Source organism: Schistocerca nitens, chromosome 4 (genome assembly GCF_023898315.1).
Source record: "Schistocerca nitens isolate TAMUIC-IGC-003100 chromosome 4, iqSchNite1.1, whole genome shotgun sequence".
In the NCBI taxonomy this organism is placed as follows: domain Eukaryota; kingdom Metazoa; phylum Arthropoda; class Insecta; order Orthoptera; family Acrididae; genus Schistocerca; species Schistocerca nitens.
In genome coordinates, this window is record NC_064617.1 from 1,112,784 (window position 1) to 1,129,182 (window position 16,399).

Below are 16,399 nucleotides of genomic sequence, written 5' to 3' on the forward strand. Positions count from 1 at the left end.
TCTCTTATACACTCCTGGAAATTGAAATAAGAACACCGTGAATTCATTATCCCAGGAAGGGGAAACTTTATTGACACATTCCTGGGGTCAGATACATCACATGATCACACTGACAGAACCACAGGCACATAGACACAGGCAACAGGGCATGCACAATGTCGGCACTAGTACAGCGTATATCCACCTTTCGCAGCAATGCAGGCTGCTATTCTCCCATGGAGACGATCGTAGAGATGCTGGATGTAGTCCTGTGGAACGGCTTGCCATGCCATTTCCACCTGGCGCATCAGTTGGACCAGCGTTCGTGCTGGACGTGCAGACCGCGTGAGACGACGCTTCATCCAGTCCCAAACATGCTCAATGGGGGACAGATCCGGAGATCTTGCTGGCCAGGGTAGTTGACTTACACCTTCTAGAGCACGTTGGGTGGCACGGGATACATGCGGACGTGCATTGTCCTGTTGGAACAGCAATTTCCCTTGCCGGTCTAGGAATGGTAGAACGATGGGTTCGATGACGGTTTGGATGTACCGTGCACTATTCAGTGTCCCCTCGACGATCACCAGTGGTGTACGGCCAGTGTAGGAGATCGCTCCCCACACCATGATGCCGGGTGTTGGCCCTGTGTGCCTCGGTCGTATGCAGTCCTGATTGTGGCGCTCACCTGCACGGCGCCAAACACGCATACGACCATCATTGGCACCAAGGCAGAAGCGACTCTCATCGCTGAAGACCACACGTCTCCATTCGTCCCTCCATTCACGCCTGTCGCGACACCACTGGAGGCAGGCTGCACGATGTTGGGGCGTGAGCGGAAGACGGCCTAACGGTGTGCGGGACCGTAGCCCAGCTTCATGGAGACGGTTGCGAATGGTCCTCGCCGATACCCCAGGAGCAACAGTGTCCCTAATTTGCTGGGAAGTGGCGGTGCGGTCCCCTACAGCACTGCGTAGGATCCTACGGTCTTGGCGTGCATCCGTGCGTCGCTGCGGTCCGCTCCCAGGTCGACGGGCACGTGCACCTTCCGCCGACCACTGGCGACAACGTCGATGTACTGTGGAGACCTCACGCCCCACGTGTTGAGCAATTCGGCGGTACGTCCACCCGGCCTCCCGCATGCCCACTATACGCCCTCGCTCAAAGTCCGTCAACTGCACATACGGTTCACGTCCACGCTGTCGCGGCATGCTACAAGTGTTAAAGACTGCGATGGAGCTCCGTATGCCATGGCAAACTGGCTGACACTGACGGCGGCGTTGCACAAATGCTGTGCGGCTAGCGCCATTCGACGGCCAACACCGCGGCTCCTGGTGTGTCCGCTGTGCCGTGCGTGTGATCATTGCTTGTACAACCCTCTCGCAGTGTCCGGAGCAAGTATGGTGGGTCTGACACACCGGTGTCAATGTGTTCTTTTTTCCATTTCCAGGAGTGTATTTAATTCCGATGCAATTTCTGTGTCTCATCGTCACTGTGAAGGTCCAAGGGATACAGTAAACCTGTAGAGGTGCATCGGAATGTAAAACTGGTGACACAGGAAACGCTCAAATTAGAGACAGTAGGAAGACTTAGTCTTCCTGTACTTAAGTCGGCATAGTGTCCCTTATATTTAATTTCGATGCAATTTGTGTGTTTCAACGCCAATGGGATGGTCCAGGGGATACAGTAAACCTGCAGATGTGCATCGGAATGTAAAACTGGTGACACAGGAAACGCTGAAAACATAGACAATAGGAAGACTCAGTCTTCCTGTACTTAAGTCGGCATTGTGTATCTTATATTTAAATCCGATGCAATTTCTGTTTTTCATCGTCAATGGGAAGGTCCAAGGGATACAGTAAACCAGCAGAGGTGCATCAGAATGTAAAACTGGTGACTCAGGAAACGCTCAAATCATAGACAGTAGGAAGACTCAATCTTCCTGTACTTAAGACGGCATTGTGACTCTTATATTTAATTCCGATGCGATTTCTGTGTTTCATCGTCACTGTGAAGGTCCAAGGGATACAGTAAACCTGTAGAGGTGCATCGGAATGTAAAACTGGTGACACAGGAAACGCTCAAACAATAGACAGTAGGAAGACTCAGTCTTCTTGTACTTAAGTTGGCATTGTGTCTCTTATATTTAATTCCGATGCAATTTCTGTGTTTCATCGTCAATGGGAAGGTCCAAGGGATACAGTAAACCTGCAGAGTTGCATCAAAATGTAAAACTGGTGACACAGGAAACGCTCAAAGCATAGACAGTAGGAAGACTCAGTCTTCCTGTACTTAAGTCGGCATTGTGCCTCTTATATTTAATTCCGATGCAATTTCTGTGTTTCATCGTCAATGGGAGGGTCCAAGGGATACATTAAACCTGTAGAGGTGCATCGCAATGTAAAACTACTGAGACAGGAAGCGCTCAAAACATAGAGAGTACGAAGACTCAGTCTTCCTGTACTTAAGTCGGCATTGAGTCTCTTATATTTAATTCCGATGCGATTTCTGTCTTTCATCGACAATGGGAAGGTCCAATGGATACAGTAAACCTGCAGAGGTTAATCGTAATGTAAAACTGGTGACACAGGAAACGCTCAAAACATAGACAGTAGGAAGACTCAGTCTTCCTGTACTTAAGTCGGAATTGTGTCTCTTATATTTAATTCGATGCGAGTTCTGTGTTTCATCGACAATGGGAAGGTCCAAGGGATACAGTAAATCAGCAGGGGTTCATCGGAATGTAAAACTGGTGACACAGGAAACGCTCAAAACATCGACCGTAAGAAGACTCAGTTTTCTTGTACATAACTCGGCGTTGTGTCTCTTATATTTAATTCCAATGCAATTTCTGTGTTTCATCGTCAATGGGAAGGTCCAAGGGATACAGTAAACCTGCAGAGGTGCATCGGAATGTAAAACTGGTGACACAGGAAACGCTCAAAACATAGACAGTAGGAAGACTCAGTGTTCCTGTACTTAAGTCGGCATTGTGTCTCTTATATTTTATTCCGATGCAATTTCTGTGTTTCAGCGTCAATGGGAAGGTGCAAGGGATACAGTAAACCTGCAGAGGTGCATCAGAATTTAAACTGTTGACACAGGAAACGCTCAAAACATAGACCGTAAGAAGACTCAGTTTTCTTGTACTTAAGTCGGCGTTGTGTCTCTTATATTTAATTCCGATGCAATTTCTGTGTTTCATCGTCAATGGGAACGTCCAAGGGATACAGTAAACCTGCAGAGGTGCATCGGAATGTAAAACTGGTGACACAGGAAACGCTCAAAACATAGACGGTAGGAAGACTCAGTCTTCCTGTACTTAAGTCGGCATTGTGTCTCTTATATTTATTTCCGATAAAATATCTGTGTTTCGTCGTGAATGGGAAGGTCCAAGGGATATAGTAAACCTGCAAAGGTGTATCGGAAAGTAAAACTGATGACACAGGAAACGCTCAAAACATAGAGAGTAGGAAGACTTAGTCTTCCTGTACTTAAGTCGGCATTGTGTCTCTTATATTTAATTTCGATGCAATTTCTGTGTTTCATCGTCACTGTGAAGGTCCAAGGGATACAGTAAACCTGTAGAGGTGCATCGGAATGTAAAGCTGGTGACACAGGAAACGCTCAAGTTATAGACAGTAGGAAGACTCAGTCTTCCTGTACTTAAGTCGGCATTGTGTCTCTTATATTTAATTCCGAAGCAATTTCTGTGTTTCGTTGTCAATGGGAAGCTCCAAGGGATACAGTAAACCTGCAGAGGTGCATCAGAATGTAAAACTGGTGACACAGGAAACGCTCAAATTATAGACAGTAGGAAGACTCAGTCTTCCTGTACTTAAGTCGGCATTGTGTCCCTTATATTTAATTCCGATGCAATTCCTGTGTTTCATCGTCAATGGGAAGGTCCAATGGATACGGTAAACCTGCAGAGGCACATCGGAATCTAAACCTGGTGACACAGGCAACGCTCAAGACATAGACAGTAGGAAGACTCAGTCTTCCTGTACTTAAGTCTGCATTGTGTCTCTTATATTTAATTCCGATGCAATTTCTGTGTTTCATCGTCAATGGGAAGGTCCAAGGGATACAGTAAACTTGCAGAGGTGCATCAGAATGTAAAACTGGTGACACAGGAAACGCTCAAAAAATAGACAGTAGGAAGACTCAGTCTTCCTGTACTTAAGTCGGTATTGTGTCTCTTATATTTAATCCCGATGCAATTCCTGTCTTTCATCGTCAGTGTGAACGTCCAAAAGATACAGTAAACCTGCAGAGGTGAATCGGAATGTAAAACTGGTGACACAGGAAACGCTCAAAACATAGACAGTAGGAAGACTCAATCTTCCGGTACTTAAGTTGGCATTGTGTGTCTTATATTTAATTTCGATGCAATTTGTGTGTTTCATCGCAAATGGGAAGGTCCAAGGGATACAGTAAACATGCAGAGGTGCATCGGAATGTAAAACTGGTGACACAGGAACCGCTCAAAACATAGTCAGTAGGAAGACTAAGTCTTCCTGTACTTAAGTCGGCATTGTGTCTCTTATATTTAATTCCGATGAAATATCTGTGTTTCAACGTCAATGGGAAGGTCCAAGGGATACAGTAAACCTGAAGTGGTGCATCGGAATGTAAAACTAGTGAGACAGGAAACGCTCAAAACATAGACAGTGAGAAGCCTCAGTCTTCCTGTACTTAAGTCGGCATTGTGTCTCTTATATTTAATTCCGATGCAATTTCTGTGTTTCATCGTCAATGGGAAGGTCCAAGGGATACTGTAAACCTGCAGAGCTGCATCGGAATGTAAAACTGGTGACACAGGAAACGCTCAAAACATAGACTGTAGGAAGACTCAGTCTTCCTGTACTTATGTCGGCATTGTGTCTCTTATATTTAATTCCGATGCAATTTCTGTGTTTCATTGTCAATGGGAAGCTCCAAGGGATACAGTAAACCTGCAGAGGTGCATCAGAATGTAAAACTGGTGACACAGGAAACGCACAAAACATAGACAGTAGGAAGACATAGTCTTCCTGTACTTAAGTCGGCATTGTGTCTCTTATATTTAATTCCGATGCAATTTCTGTGTTTCATCGTCAATGGGAAGGTCCAAGGGATACAGTAAACCTGCAGAGGTGCATCAGAATGTAAAACTGGTGACACAGGAAACGCTCAAAACATAGACAGTAGGAAGACTCATTCTTCCTATACTTAAGTCGGCATTGTGTCTCTTATATTTAATTCCGATGCAATTTCTGTGTTTCATCGTCAATGGGAAGGTCCAAGGGATACAGTAAACCGGCAGAGGTGCATCGGAATGTAAAACTAATGACACAGGAAACGCTCAAAACATAGACCGTAAGAAGACTCAGTTTTCTTGTGCTTAAGTCGGCGTTGTGTCTGTTATAGTTAATTCCGATGCAATTTCTGTGTTTCATCGTCAATGGGAAGGTCCAATGGATGCGGTAAACCTGCAGAGGCACATCGGAATCTAAAACTGGTGACACAGGCAACGCTCAAAACATAGACAGTAGGAAGAGTCAGTCTTCCTGTACTTAAGTCTGCATTGTGTCTCTTATATTTAATTCCGATGCAATTTCTGTGTTTCATCGTCAATGGGAAGGTCCATGGGCTACAGTAAACTTGCAGAGGTGCATCAGAATGTAAAACTGGTGACACAGGAAACGCTCAAAAAATAGACAGTAGGAAGACTCAGTCTTCCTGTACTTAAGTCGGCATTGTGTCTCTTATATTTAATTCCGATGCAATTTCTGCGTTTCATCGTCAATGGGAACGTCCAAAAGATACAGTAAACCTGCAGAGGTAAATCGGAATGTAAAACTGGTGACACAGGAAACGCTCAAAACATAGACAGTAGGAAGACTCAGTCTTCCTGTACTTAAGTCGGCATTGTGTCTCTTATATTTATTTCCGCTGAAATGTCTGTGTTTCATCGTGAATGTAAAGATCCAAGGGATATACTAAACAAGCAGAGGTGCATCGAAAAGTAAAACTGATGACAGAGGAAACGCTCAAAGCATAGACTGTAGGAAGACTAAGTCTTCCTGTACTTATGTCTGCATTGTGTCTCTTATATTTAATTCCGATGTATTTTCTGTGTTTCACCGTCAATGAGAAGTTCTAAGGGATACAGTAAACCTGCACAGGTGCATCGGAATGTAAAACTGATGACACAGGAAACGCTCAAAACATAGACAGTAGGGAGACTTAGTCTTCCTGTACTTAAGTCAGCATTGTGTCTCTTATTTTTAATTCCGATGCAATTTCTGTGTTTCATCGTCAATGGGAAGGTCCAAGGGATACAGTAAACCTGCAGAGGTGCATCCGAATGTAAAACCGGTGACACAGGAAACGCTCAAAACATAGACAGTAGGAAGTCTCAGTCTTCCTGTACTTAAGTCGGCATTGTGTCTCATATATTTAATTCCGATGCGATTACTGTGTTTCATCGACAATGTGAAGGTGCAAGGGATACGGTAAACCGGCAGAGGTGCATCGGAATGTAAAACTGGTGACACAGGAAACGCTCATAAACATAGACCGTAAAAAGACTCTGTTTTCTTGTACTTAAGTCGGCGTTGTGTCTCTTATAGTTAATTCCGATGCAATTTCTGTGTTTCATCGTCAATGGGAAGGTCCAATTGATACGGTAAACCTGCAGAGGCACATCGGAATCTAAAACTGCTGACACAGGCAACGCTCAAAACATAGACAGTAGGAAGACTCAGTCTTCTTATACTGAAGTCGGCATTGTGTCTCTTATATTTAATTCCGATGCAATTTCTGTGTTTCATTGTCAATGGGAAGCTCCAAGGGATACAGTAAACCTGCAGAGGTGCATCAGAATGTAAAACTGGTGACACAGGAAACGCACAAACATAGACAGTAGGAAGACTCAGTCTTCCTGTACTTAAGTCGGCATTGTGTCTCTTATATTTAATTCCGATGCAATTTCTGTGTTACATCGTGAATGGGAAGGTCCAAGGGATACAGTAAACCTGCAGAGGTGCATCGGAATGTATAACTGGTGACACAGGAAACGCTCAAAACATTGACAGTAGGAAGACTCAGCCTTCCAGTACATAAGTCGGCATTGTGTCTCTTATATTTAATTCCGATGCTATTTCTGTGTTTCATCGTCACTGTGATGGTCCAAGGGATACAGTAAACCTGCAGAGGTGCATCGGTATGTAAAACTGGTGACACAGGATACGCTCAAAACATAGACAGTAGGAAGACTCAGTCTTCCTGTTCTTATGTCGGCATTGTGTCTCTTATATTTAAATCCGATGCAATTTCTGTGTTTCATCGTCAATGGGAAGGTCCAAGGGATACAGTAAACCTGCAGAGGTGCATCAGAATGTAAAACTGATGACACAGGAAACGCTCAAATCATAGACAGTAGGAAGACTCAGTCTTCCTGTACTTAAGTCGGCATTGTGTCTCCTATATTTAATTCCGGTGCGATTTCTGTATTTCATCGACAATGGGAAGGTCCAAGGGATACAGTTAACCGGCAGAGGTGCATCGGAATGTAAAACTAATGACACAGGAAACGCTCAAAACATAGACCGTAAGAAGACTCAGTTTTCTTGTGCTTAAGTCGGCGTTGTGTCTCTTATAGTTAATTCCGATGCAATTTCTGTGTTTCATCGTCAATGGGAAGGTCCAATTGCTACGGTAAACCTGCAGAGGCACATCGGAATCTAAAACTGGTGACACAGGCAACGCTCAAAACATAGACAGTAGGAAGACTCAGTCTTCCTGTACTTAAGTCTGCATTGTGTCTCTTATGTTTAATTCCGATGCAATTTCTGTGTTTCATCGTCACTGTGAAGGTCCACGTGATACAGTAAACCTGTATAGGTGCGTCAGAATGTAAAACTGGTGACACAGGAGACGCTCAAATTATAGACAGTAGTAAGACTAAGTCTTCCTGTACTTAAGTCGGCATTGTGTCTCTTATATTTAATTCCGATGGTATTTCTGTGTTTCAACGTCAATGGGAATGTCCAAGGGATACAGTACACCTGCAGAGGTGCATCAGAATGTAAAACTGGTGACACAGGAAACGCACAAATCATAGACTGTAGGAAGACTCAGTCTTCCTCTACTTAAGTCGTCATTGTGTCTCTTATATTTAATTCCGATGCAATTTCTGTGTCTCAACGTCAGTGGGAAGGTCCGAGGGATACAGTAAACCTGAAGATGTGCATCGGAATGTAAAACTAGTGAGACAGGAAACGCTCAAAACATAGACAGTAGGAAGCCTCAGTCTTCGTGTACTTAAGTCGGCATTGTGTCTCTTATATTTAATTCCGATCCTATTTCTGTGTTTCATCGTCACTGTGATGGTCCAAGGGATACAGTAAACCTGCAGAGGTGCATGGGTATGTAAAACCGGTGACACAGGATACGCTCAAAACATAGACAGTTGGAAGACTTAGTCTTCCTGTTCTTATGACGGCTATTGTGTCTCTTATATTTAATTCCGATCCTATTTCTGTGTTTCATCGTCACTGTGATGGTCCAATGGATACAGTAAACCTGCAGAGGTGCATCGGTATGTAAAACCTGTGACACAGGAAACGCTCAAAACATAGACAGTAGGGAGACTTAGTCTTCCTGTACTTAAGTCAGCATTGTGTCTCTTATTTTTAATTCCGATGCAATTTCTGTGTTTCATCGTCAAGTGGAAGGTCCAAGGGATACAGTAAACCTGCAGAGGTGCATACGAATGTAAAACCGGTGACACAGGAAACGCTCAAAACATAGACAGTAGGAATTCTCAGTCTTCCTGTACTTAAGTCGGCATTGTGTCTCTTATATTTAATTCCGATGCGATTACTGTGTTTCATCGACAATGTGAAGGTGCAAGGGATACAGTAAACCGGCAGAGGTGCATCGGAATGTAAAACTGGTGACACAGGAAACGCTCATAAACATAGACCGTAAAAAGACTCAGTTTTCTTGTACTTAAGTCGGCGTTGTGTCTCTTATATTTAATTCCGATGCAATTTCTGTGTTTCATCGTCAATGGGAAGGTACAATGGAAACAGTAAACCTGCAGAGGTTCATCGGAATGTGAAACTGGTGACACAGGAAACGCTCAAAACATACACAGTAGGAAGACTCAGTCTTCGTGTACTTAAGTCGCCATTGTGTCTCTTATATTTAATTTCGATGCAATTTGTGTGTTTCATCGCCAATGGGATGGTCCAGGGGATACAGTAAACCTCCAGATGTTCATCGGAATGTAAAACTGGTGACACAGGAAACGCTCAAAACATAGACAGTAGGAAGACTCAGTCTTCTTATACTGAAGTCGGCATTGTGTCTCTTATATTTAATTCCGATGCAATTTTTGTGTTTCATTGTCAATGGGAAGCTCCAAGGGATACAGTAAACCTGCAGAGGTGCATCAGAATTTAAAACTATTGACACAGGAAACGCACAAAACATAAACAGTAGGAAGACTCAGTCTTCCTGTACTTAAGTCGGCATTGTGTCTCTTATATTTAATTCCGATGCAATTTCTGTGTTTCATCGTGAATGGGAAGGTCCAAGGGATACAGTAAACCTGCAGAGGTGCATCGGAATGTGAAACTGGTGACACAGGAAACGCTCAAAACATTGTCAGTAGTAAGACTCAGCCTTCCTGTACCTAAGTCGGCATTGTGTCTCTTATATTTAATTCCGATGCTATTTCTGTGTTTCATAGTCACTGTGATGGTCCAAGGGATACAGTAAACCTGCAGAGGTGCATCGGTATGTAAAACTGGTGACACAGGATACGCTCAAAACATAGACAGTAGGAAGACTCAGTCTTCCTGTTCTTATGTCGGCATTGTGTCACTTATATTTAAATCCGATGCAATTTCTGTGTTTCATCGTCAATGGGAAGGTCCAAGGGATACAGTAAACCTGCAGAGGTGCATCAGAATGTAAAACTGGTGACACAGGAAACGCTCAAATCATAGACAGTAGGAAGACTCAGTCTTCCTGTACTTAAGTCGGCATTGTGTCTCCTATATTTAATTCCGGTGCGATTTCTGTGTTTCATCGACAATGGGAAGGTCCAAGGGATACAGTAAACCGGCAGAGGTGCATCGGAATGTAAAACTAATGACACAGGAAACGCTCAAAACATAGACCGTAAGAAGACTCAGTTTCCTTGTGCTTAAGTCGGCGTTGTGTCTCTTATAGTTAATTCCGATGCAATTTCTGTGTTTCATCGTCAATGGGAAGGTCCAATGGATACGGTAAACCTGCAGAGGCACATCGGAATCTAAAACTGGTGACACAGGCAACGCTCAAAATATAGACAGTAGGAAGACTCAGTCTTCCGGTACTTAGGTCTGCATTGTGTCTCTTATATTTAATTCCGAAGCAGTTTCTGTGTTTCATCGTCAATGGGAAGGTCCAAGGGATACTGTAAACCTGCAGAGGTGCATCGGAATGTAAAACTGGTGACACAGGAAACGCTCAAAACATAGACAGTAGGAAGACTCAGTCTTCCTGTACTTAAGTCGGCATTGTGACTCTTTTATTTATTTCCGATGAAATATCTGTGTTTCATCGTGAATGGGAAGGTCCAAGGGATATAGTAAACCTGCAGAGGTGCATCGGAAAGTAAAACTGATGACACAGGAAACGCTCAAAACATAGAGAGTAGGAAGACTTAGTCTTCCTGTACTTAAGTCGGCATTTTGTCTCTTATATTTAATTCCGTTGCAATTTCTATGTTTCATCGTCACTGTGAAGGTCCAAGGGATACAGTAAACCTGTAGAGGTGCATCGGAATGTAAAACTGGTGACACAGGAAACGCTCAAATTATAGACAGTAGGAAGACTCTGTCTTCCTGTACTTAAGTCGGCATTGTGTCTCTTATATTTAATTTCGATACAATTTCTGTATTTCATTGTCAATGGGAAGCTCCAAGGGATACAGTAAACCTGCAGAGGTGCATCAGAATGTAAAACTGGTGACACAGGAAACGCACAAAACATAGGCAGTAGGAAGACTCAGTCTTCCTGTACTTAATTCGGCATTGTGTCTCTTATATTTAATTCCGATGCAATTTCTGTGTTTCATCGTCAATGGGAAGGTCCAAAGGATACAGTAAACCTGCAGAGGTGCTTCAGAATGTAAAACTGGTGACACAGGAAACGCTCAAAACATAGACAGTAGGAAGACTCAATCTTCCTGTACTTAAGTCGGTATTGTGTCTCCTATATTTAATTCCGGTGCGATTTCTGTGTTTCATCGACAATGGGAAGGTCCAAGGGATACAGTAAACCGGCAGAGGTGCATCGGAATGTAAAACTAATGACACAGGAAACGCTCAAAACATAGACCGTTAGAAGACTCAGTTTTCTTGTGCTTAAGCCGGCGTTGTGTCTCTTATAGTTAATTCCGATGCAATTTCTGTGTTTCATCGTCAATGGGAAGGTCCAATGGATACGGTAACCTGCAGAGGCACATCGGAATCTAAAACTGGTGACACAGGCAACGCTCAAACATAGACAGTAGGAAGACTCAGTCTTCCTGTACTTAAGTCGGCATTGTGTCTCTTATATTTAATTCCGATGCAATTTCTGTGTTTCATCGTGAATGGGAAGGTCCAAGGGATACAGTAAACCTGCAGACGTGCATCAGAATGTAAAACTGGTGACACAGGAAACGCTCAAAACATAGACAGTAGGAAGACTCAGCCTTCCTGTACCTAAGTCGGCATTGTGCCTCTTATATTTAATTCCGATGCTATTTCTGTGTTTCATCGTCACTGTGATGGTCCAAGGGATACAGTAAACCTGCAGAGGTGCATCGGTATGTAAAACTGGTGACACAGGAAACGCTCAAATCATAGACTGTAGGAAGACTCAGTCTTCCTGTACTTAAGTCGGCATTGTGTCTCTTATATTTAATTCCGATGCAATTTCTGTGTTTCAACGTCAATGGGAACGTCCAAGGGATACAGTAAACCTGCAGAGGTGCAACAGAATGTAAAACTGGTGACACAGGAAACGCTCAAAACATCGACCGTAAGAAGACTCAGTTTTCTTGTACATAACTCGGCGTTGTGTCTCTTATATTTAATTCCAATGCAATTTCTGTGTTTCATCGTCAATGGGAAGGTCCAAGGGATACAGTAAACCTGCAGAGGTGCATCGGAATGTAAAACTGGTGACACAGGAAACGCTCAAAACATAGACAGTAGGAAGACTCAGTGTTCCTGTACTTAAGTCGGCATTGTGTCTCTTATATTTTATTCCGATGCTATTTCTGTGTTTCAGCGTCAATGGGAAGGTGCAAGGGATACAGTAAACCTGCAGAGGTGCATCAGAATTTAAACTGTTGACACAGGAAACGCTCAAAACATAGACCGTAAGAAGACTCAGTTTTCTTGTACTTAAGTCGGCGTTGTGTCTCTTATATTTAATTCCGATGCAATTTCTGTGTTTCATCGTCAATGGGAACGTCCAAGGGATACAGTAAACCTGCAGAGGTGCATCGGAATGTAAAACTGGTGACACAGGAAACGCTCAAAACATAGACGGTAGGAAGACTCAGTCTTCCTGTACTTAAGTCGGCATTGTGTCTCTTATATTTATTTCCGATAAAATATCTGTGTTTCGTCGTGAATGGGAAGGTCCAAGGGATATAGTAAACCTGCAAAGGTGTATCGGAAAGTAAAACTGATGACACAGGAAACGCTCAAAACATAGAGAGTAGGAAGACTTAGTCTTCCTGTACTTAAGTCGGCATTGTGTCTCTTATATTTAATTTCGATGCAATTTCTGTGTTTCATCGTCACTGTGAAGGTCCAAGGGATACAGTAAACCTGTAGAGGTGCATCGGAATGTAAAGCTGGTGACACAGGAAACGCTCAAGTTATAGACAGTAGGAAGACTCAGTCTTCCTGTACTTAAGTCGGCATTGTGTCTCTTATATTTAATTCCGAAGCAATTTCTGTGTTTCGTTGTCAATGGGAAGCTCCAAGGGATACAGTAAACCTGCAGAGGTGCATCAGAATGTAAAACTGGTGACACAGGAAACGCTCAAATTATAGACAGTAGGAAGACTCAGTCTTCCTGTACTTAAGTCGGCATTGTGTCCCTTATATTTAATTCCGATGCAATTCCTGTGTTTCATCGTCAATGGGAAGGTCCAATGGATACGGTAAACCTGCAGAGGCACATCGGAATCTAAACCTGGTGACACAGGCAACGCTCAAGACATAGACAGTAGGAAGACTCAGTCTTCCTGTACTTAAGTCTGCATTGTGTCTCTTATATTTAATTCCGATGCAATTTCTGTGTTTCATCGTCAATGGGAAGGTCCAAGGGATACAGTAAACTTGCAGAGGTGCATCAGAATGTAAAACTGGTGACACAGGAAACGCTCAAAAAATAGACAGTAGGAAGACTCAGTCTTCCTGTACTTAAGTCGGTATTGTGTCTCTTATATTTAATCCCGATGCAATTCCTGTCTTTCATCGTCAGTGTGAACGTCCAAAAGATACAGTAAACCTGCAGAGGTGAATCGGAATGTAAAACTGGTGACACAGGAAACGCTCAAAACATAGACAGTAGGAAGACTCAATCTTCCGGTACTTAAGTTGGCATTGTGTGTCTTATATTTAATTTCGATGCAATTTGTGTGTTTCATCGCAAATGGGAAGGTCCAAGGGATACAGTAAACATGCAGAGGTGCATCGGAATGTAAAACTGGTGACACAGGAACCGCTCAAAACATAGTCAGTAGGAAGACTAAGTCTTCCTGTACTTATGTCGGCATTGTGTCTCTTATATTTAATTCCGATGCAATTTCTGTGTTTCATTGTCAATGGGAAGCTCCAAGGGATACAGTAAACCTGCAGAGGTGCATCAGAATGTAAAACTGGTGACACAGGAAACGCACAAAACATAGACAGTAGGAAGACATAGTCTTCCTGTACTTAAGTCGGCATTGTGTCTCTTATATTTAATTCCGATGCAATTTCTGTGTTTCATCGTCAATGGGAAGGTCCAAGGGATACAGTAAACCTGCAGAGGTGCATCAGAATGTAAAACTGGTGACACAGGAAACGCTCAAAACATAGACAGTAGGAAGACTCATTCTTCCTATACTTAAGTCGGCATTGTGTCTCTTATATTTAATTCCGATGCAATTTCTGTGTTTCATCGTCAATGGGAAGGTCCAAGGGATACAGTAAACCGGCAGAGGTGCATCGGAATGTAAAACTAATGACACAGGAAACGCTCAAAACATAGACCGTAAGAAGACTCAGTTTTCTTGTGCTTAAGTCGGCGTTGTGTCTGTTATAGTTAATTCCGATGCAATTTCTGTGTTTCATCGTCAATGGGAAGGTCCAATGGATGCGGTAAACCTGCAGAGGCACATCGGAATCTAAAACTGGTGACACAGGCAACGCTCAAAACATAGACAGTAGGAAGAGTCAGTCTTCCTGTACTTAAGTCTGCATTGTGTCTCTTATATTTAATTCCGATGCAATTTCTGTGTTTCATCGTCAATGGGAAGGTCCATGGGCTACAGTAAACTTGCAGAGGTGCATCAGAATGTAAAACTGGTGACACAGGAAACGCTCAAAAAATAGACAGTAGGAAGACTCAGTCTTCCTGTACTTAAGTCGGCATTGTGTCTCTTATATTTAATTCCGATGCAATTTCTGCGTTTCATCGTCAATGGGAACGTCCAAAAGATACAGTAAACCTGCAGAGGTAAATCGGAATGTAAAACTGGTGACACAGGAAACGCTCAAAACATAGACAGTAGGAAGACTCAGTCTTCCTGTACTTAAGTCGGCATTGTGTCTCTTATATTTATTTCCGCTGAAATGTCTGTGTTTCATCGTGAATGTAAAGATCCAAGGGATATACTAAACAAGCAGAGGTGCATCGAAAAGTAAAACTGATGACAGAGGAAACGCTCAAAGCATAGACTGTAGGAAGACTAAGTCTTCCTGTACTTATGTCTGCATTGTGTCTCTTATATTTAATTCCGATGTATTTTCTGTGTTTCACCGTCAATGAGAAGTTCTAAGGGATACAGTAAACCTGCACAGGTGCGTCGGAATGTAAAACTGATGACACAGGAAACGCTCAAAACATAGACAGTAGGGAGACTTAGTCTTCCTGTACTTAAGTCAGCATTGTGTCTCTTATTTTTAATTCCGATGCAATTTCTGTGTTTCATCGTCAATGGGAAGGTCCAAGGGATACAGTAAACCTGCAGAGGTGCATCCGAATGTAAAACCGGTGACACAGGAAACGCTCAAAACATAGACAGTAGGAAGTCTCAGTCTTCCTGTACTTAAGTCGGCATTGTGTCTCATATATTTAATTCCGATGCGATTACTGTGTTTCATCGACAATGTGAAGGTGCAAGGGATACGGTAAACCGGCAGAGGTGCATCGGAATGTAAAACTGGTGACACAGGAAACGCTCATAAACATAGACCGTAAAAAGACTCTGTTTTCTTGTACTTAAGTCGGCGTTGTGTCTCTTATAGTTAATTCCGATGCAATTTCTGTGTTTCATCGTCAATGGGAAGGTCCAATTGATACGGTAAACCTGCAGAGGCACATCGGAATCTAAAACTGCTGACACAGGCAACGCTCAAAACATAGACAGTAGGAAGACTCAGTCTTCTTATACTGAAGTCGGCATTGTGTCTCTTATATTTAATTCCGATGCAATTTCTGTGTTTCATTGTCAATGGGAAGCTCCAAGGGATACAGTAAACCTGCAGAGGTGCATCAGAATGTAAAACTGGTGACACAGGAAACGCACAAACATAGACAGTAGGAAGACTCAGTCTTCCTGTACTTAAGTCGGCATTGTGTCTCTTATATTTAATTCCGATGCAATTTCTGTGTTACATCGTGAATGGGAAGGTCCAAGGGATACAGTAAACCTGCAGAGGTGCATCGGAATGTATAACTGGTGACACAGGAAACGCTCAAAACATTGACAGTAGGAAGACTCAGCCTTCCAGTACATAAGTCGGCATTGTGTCTCTTATATTTAATTCCGATGCTATTTCTGTGTTTCATCGTCACTGTGATGGTCCAAGGGATACAGTAAACCTGCAGAGGTGCATCGGTATGTAAAACTGGTGACACAGGATACGCTCAAAACATAGACAGTAGGAAGACTCAGTCTTCCTGTTCTTATGTCGGCATTGTGTCTCTTATATTTAAATCCGATGCAATTTCTGTGTTTCATCGTCAATGGGAAGGTCCAAGGGATACAGTAAACCTGCAGAGGTGCATCAGAATGTAAAACTGATGACACAGGAAACGCTCAAATCATAGACAGTAGGAAGACTCAGTCTTCCTGTACTTAAGTCGGCATTGTGTCTCCTATATTTAA